Source organism: Bison bison, unplaced genomic scaffold (assembly GCF_000754665.1).
Source record: "Bison bison bison isolate TAMUID 2011002044 unplaced genomic scaffold, Bison_UMD1.0 scf7180017864254, whole genome shotgun sequence".
NCBI lineage: Eukaryota > Metazoa > Chordata > Mammalia > Artiodactyla > Bovidae > Bison > Bison bison.
In genome coordinates, this window is record NW_011494826.1 from 8,261,923 (window position 1) to 8,267,296 (window position 5,374).

The following is a 5,374-nucleotide window of genomic DNA, read 5'->3' on the forward strand; positions in this document are numbered from 1 at the left end:
AATATGCCAGCAAATTTGGAAAACTCAGCAGTGGCCACAGGACTGGAAAAGGTCAGTTTTCATTCCAATCCCAAAGAAAAGCAATGCCAAAGAATGCTCAAACTATCGCACAATTGCACTCATCTCACACGCTAGTAAAGTAATGCTCAAAATTCTCCAAGCCAGGCTTCAGCAATATGTGAACTGTGAACTTCCTGATGTTCAAGCTGGTTTTAGAAAAGGCAGAGGAACCAGAGATCAAATTGCCAACATCTGTTGGACCATGGAAAAATCAGGAGAGTTCCAGAAAAGCATCTATTTCTGCTTTATTGACTATGCCAAAGCCTTTGACTGTGTGGATCACAATCAACTGCGGAAACTTCTGAAAGAGATGGGAATACCAGACCACCGGATCTGCCTCTTGAGAAATCTGTATGCAGGTCAGGAAGCAACAGTTAGAACTGGACATGGAACAACAGACTGGTTCCAAATAGGAAAAGGAGTTCGTTAAGGCTGTATATTGTCACCCTGTTTATTTAACTTCTATGCAGAGTACATCATGAGAAACGCTGGACTGGAAGAAACACAAACTGGAATCAAGATTGCTGGGAGAAATATCAATAACCTCAGATATGCAGATGACAGCACCCTCATGGCAGAAAGTGAAGAGGAACTAAAAAGCCTCTTGATGAAAGTGGAAGTGGAGAGTGAAAAAGTTGGCTTAAAGCTCAACATTCAGAAAACGAAGATCATGGCATCTGGTCCCATCACATCTTGGAAAATAGATGGGGAAACAGTGGAAACAGTGTCAGACTATTTTTTGGGGCTCCAAAATCACTACAGATGGTGACTGCAGCCATGAAATTAAAAGACGCGTACTCCTTAGAAGGAAAATTATGACCAAACTAGATAGCATATTGAAAAGCAGAGACATTACTTTGCCAACAAAGGTCCGTCTAGTCGAGGCTATGGTTTTTCCTGTGGTCATGTATGGATGTGAGAGTTGGACTGTGAAGAAGGCTGAGCGCCAAAGAATTGATGCTTTTGAACTGTGGTGTTGGAGAAGACTCTTGAGAGTCCCTTGGACTGCAAGGAGATCCAACCAGTCCATTCTGAAGGAGATCAGCCCTGGGATTTGGATTTCTTTGGAAGGAATGATGCTAAAGCTGAAACTCCAGTACTTTGGCCACCTCACGTGAAGAGTTGACTCATTGGAAAAGACTCTGATGCTGGGAGGGATTGGGGGCAAGAGGAGAAGGGGACGACAGAGGATGAGATGGCTGGATGGCATCACTGACTCGATGGACGTGAGTCTGGGTGAACTCCGGGAGTTGGTGATGGGCAGGGAGGCCTGGCGTGCTGCGATTCATGGGGTCGCAAAGAGTCAGACACGACTGAGCGACTGATCTGATCTGATCTGATGGTATATGTGTGAGATTCCCTGGTGGGTCAGTGGTAAAAAATCCGCCTGCCAAGCAGGAGACTCGGGTTTGATCCCTGGGTCATGAAGATCTCCATGAGAAAGGAAATGGCAACGCACTTTAGTATTCTTGCCTGGGAAATCCCTGGTAGAGGAGCCTGGTGGGCTACAATCCATGGGGTTGCAAAAGAGCTGGACATGACTTTAGTGACTAAACAGCAGTGACATGGTATACATGCATCAAAGACTGTTTGACTCTGAACTTTCACGGTGAACTACTTGAAAGTGCTGGCAAAGTAGTCACTGAACACTGGGTGTAAAGACAGCTGCATGTTACCTTAATAGAACAAAAGACTTCTCCACTGCTCCTCAAAAGGATTAGTGCAAATCATTGTGCTAAGAGGAGGAAAAGGAAAATACTCCTGCTGGGAGACAGACTTCAATAAATCATGCCAGGCTTCTTTAAAATGGTGCACTTGAAAACTAAGGAAATTAATGTAAAAGATGTGTTTCCTGAAGGTCACAAACCTGAAGGTACATGGCATTGCTAGACCCGCTTCTAGGTCCCCACCAATGTACTTAATCATCCATGCTCTCCTCCGTGAAATGTTGATTTTCTCCTGGCTTAATTGACAGAAATACAAGGATAAGGGAAAAGTGTTTGAAAAATAATGAATATACTTGGAGATAGTCAATGTAAACATATCCATTGCTCAGGTCATATAAAAGTTTGGATGGAGAAGACTGGGGAAGATGTTATGGAAGAGAAAGGCTACTGCCTCTCGGTGGAAGTTAAAAGTGCTGGGCTGGGAGGGAACTTGCAGGCTGTTTTGTCTCAGGCTGGCAGTTCACATGCCAGCTCTGAAGTCAGATGCCTCCATTCAAATCCCAGCATTTCCAGTTACTTCCATGTGAGCTTGGGGAAGACAGTTAACCTCTTTAGGACCACATAACTCATCAGTTAAATGGTACCTATTTCATCGGACTCTTACGTGAGGACTAAAGGAAATAATGTAAAGCTTGTCAAGTGCTTAACTCTGTGCCGGGTAAATGTGAGGTCTCAATAAACGGTAATTGTCAATCTGAAGTCATTCTGTAGGAGAAAATATACAGACAGCTTGGCAAGGAGTCCCCATTCTTCTTGTAGGCTATAAAGGTAAAGTTGACACACACTATTGTCTGTATTCTAGGCTTAAGCTGTAACTATCATTGTATCATAAGACACCGTTTTCCCCCTTGTTTTTCTCATCTTCTGGCCTATGCTGCTAATGTACTTTGCTTTCTCTTATCTGGAGTCTAAATTAGGATGGATTAACATTAAATTAATATTAGTAATAGTATTAATACTAAAGTCCCTCTGGGGCTTCCCAGGTAACTCAGTGGTAAAAAGTCTGCCAGCAATGCAGGAGACATGGGTTTGATCCCTGGATCAAGAAGATCGCCTGGAGAAGGAAGCGGCAGCCCACTCCAGTATTCTTGCCCGGGAAATCCCATGGACAGAGGAGCCTGGCAGGCTGCAGTCCATGGGATTGCAAAGAGTCAGACGTGACTTAGCAACTAAACAACAACAACAACATACCTCAGTAATCTTTGTGGAACGTTTTCCAAACTAAGGACAAGCTCAAATTGATCTAAATGCACATTTATGTATCTTACAAAGAAGGAAGATACAAAACTTTATTTCTAAAATTGTAATATATATGTGATACACATGAAGGCATGTGTGAGTAAATGTAACATCATAATTAATGGGGCAAACTAGATGCTAGATACTAAATGAGTTCCATGGACTATTTCAGCAACTCAGCTCTACATATTCTCTCTCCTCCAATTTCATGAGTTAAGGATTTCAGTATCAAAGAAACAGTCATAGGAGAGTGATAGAGGAGTCAATGGAATTGATTTCTAAAATGAATATCCTTAAGGGTTTAAAAACAATTGGTGTATCCCAAATGCACAGCATCCTTGCATTTAACTTTTTTTGAATCATTGTACTTTTTTATCCATAGTTTCAGACCATTGTCTGTGGAGTACTTTAGAATTCTTTAGGATGAACAATGGGAGAAGCATATTAATTTTTATTATAGTTTCTAAATTGCCAAGTTAATTATTAAAATGAGGCTGCCTTGCTTAGGTAGCTCTCCAGTAACTCTTGCACACTGAGTCGGCGTGGAAGGCAAGTTGCTTTTTGGAAGATCTAAAAAGTCCAACTGTAACACCGGCTTCCCCTTACAGTTTGTGTGTTTAAGGCCGACAAAGACTAGAAAAGTGTTTGGGAGGCTATCAGGGGGTTTGATTTTTAATTCAGAGAGCAAACTATTTTCAGCTCTACACCAAATCTCCATTGGTCTCAAAAGGAAAGGCATAGCAAGCCACGGCTATTCCAGGGACCAAATAAATCCTGAAGGAAAATATTGTATCGTTCTGTTTATTCCCGTGTCAGGAGTTTATTGATCGAGTGAGCTCTCCTGTAGCTCGGGCAGCCTTTGATCTGCCAGGGAGAAATTGGGTTTGGGGTTTTGGCGGAAGGGAGGGGAGGAGGTTGGGGAAGGATTTGGAATGTAATGGCCCTTGTTATCTGTAGTGGCCAGAGACGCCCTGACACGGGCCAGCTCAGAGCTGCTGCTGGGGAGGAGCGGAGGCCAGGGCATGGCCGGCAGAGCTGAAGGCTACGGCTTTGGCATTTTCAACGGGGGAAGCACTTAGTTAAAGCCGCTGGAGTGATTTCTTGCTGCTAATAGATTTGTTTCTTTAGAGGCAGATAAGTAAAGGAAATGATGACTTTTAAGTGAATAGTTCCCCTGCGCAGGGCTGGTTAGTGTCAGCTAGTCTGGTGGCAGGAAATACCAATGTTTTTTTTTTATTTTTGTAGCCCAGTGACAAAAGGCTTTGCTGTCTCCCCTCCCCCGTCCCCACCTTCCCACCCTCTCTCCTTCTCGCCTACAAAACGCAGACGCTGGCCCCTCTGCCTGCTGGTGGAGGGCCAAGGCTTGTCTGAAAGCCGTTTAAGTAATTGCTCATAATTGCACATGTTTCCCCGACTGGGCTTTTACCTCTCCACCCCTGAAATTAAAAGGGGCCAAAGATGTGTGACCTTTTTCTAATGGGATGGGTTCTGGAACAAAGGAATTCAAGGAGGAGGCCCAGGGCCTTTATCAGGGCTCATCTCTGACAGCTGGCCCAGGCCTGGGGGAGCAGCAGGCTTGTCCTTTCTCACGTTGGAGGGGAGCAGGGGTGGGAGGGAAGTCCTCCTCCCCAAGCCTCACAGTTTTGTGTGGTGTGTCTTGAAGTTCTCACTTCTCTTTCTTCCAACACTCAGCCTGAACATAAAATCATTGCCGATGCCAAACACCCTTTAATTCTGAAAAGGATTGACTGACAACGCCCCGTGGCAGCTGGGGAGGGCGGCCTCTCCTGGATGACTCCTTATCTCTTGGATAATTCACTTTGTTTCTCATCTGCAGGTTCCTCATCTGCAAAACAGGGATGATGGGATAATGCCACCTGTCAGAGGGATTGGAGATAATACACGCAATGCACAGCATGGCACTGAGGAGGAGTTCAATAAATGGTTATTGTTTCCTAAATACAATTTCTCCATGTCATTTCACTTTTGTTCCTTTTATCTCTGAACTGTATGCATGTGTGCTCAGTTGCTCAGTCATGTCTAACTCTTTGTGACCCTATGGACTGTAGCCTGCCAGGTTCCTCTGTCCATGGGATTTCCCAGGCAAGAATACTGGAGTGGGTTGCCATTTCCTTCTCCAGGAGATCTTCCCAACCCAGGGATCCAACTGGCATCTCTTGCATTGGCAGGTGGATTCTAAATACCTGGGAAGCCCTCTCTGAACTGAGGAGAGACAAATTCTAGGCCTTGAATTTCATGACCTGAATTAAACTCCATGGAATTAGAAACACAGAAAGGAATTTTAGAACTGTCTAGTCTACATTAGAACCACCTGGGGAGTTTTTCAA

At 44.2% G+C, this 5,374-nt stretch overlaps 1 long non-coding RNA gene across 1 annotated transcript in view; it reads left to right on the forward strand.

Moving 5' to 3' along the window:
* Positions 1 to 4,963, forward strand: part of LOC104994222 — a 95,166-nt gene extending 90,203 nt beyond the window's left edge. The window contains exon 3 of the long non-coding RNA XR_825927.1: positions 4,864 to 4,963. This is a non-coding gene — a long non-coding RNA (uncharacterized LOC104994222). The remainder of the gene's footprint in view (positions 1 to 4,863) is intronic.
* The last annotated feature ends 411 nt before the right edge of the window (positions 4,964 to 5,374 follow it).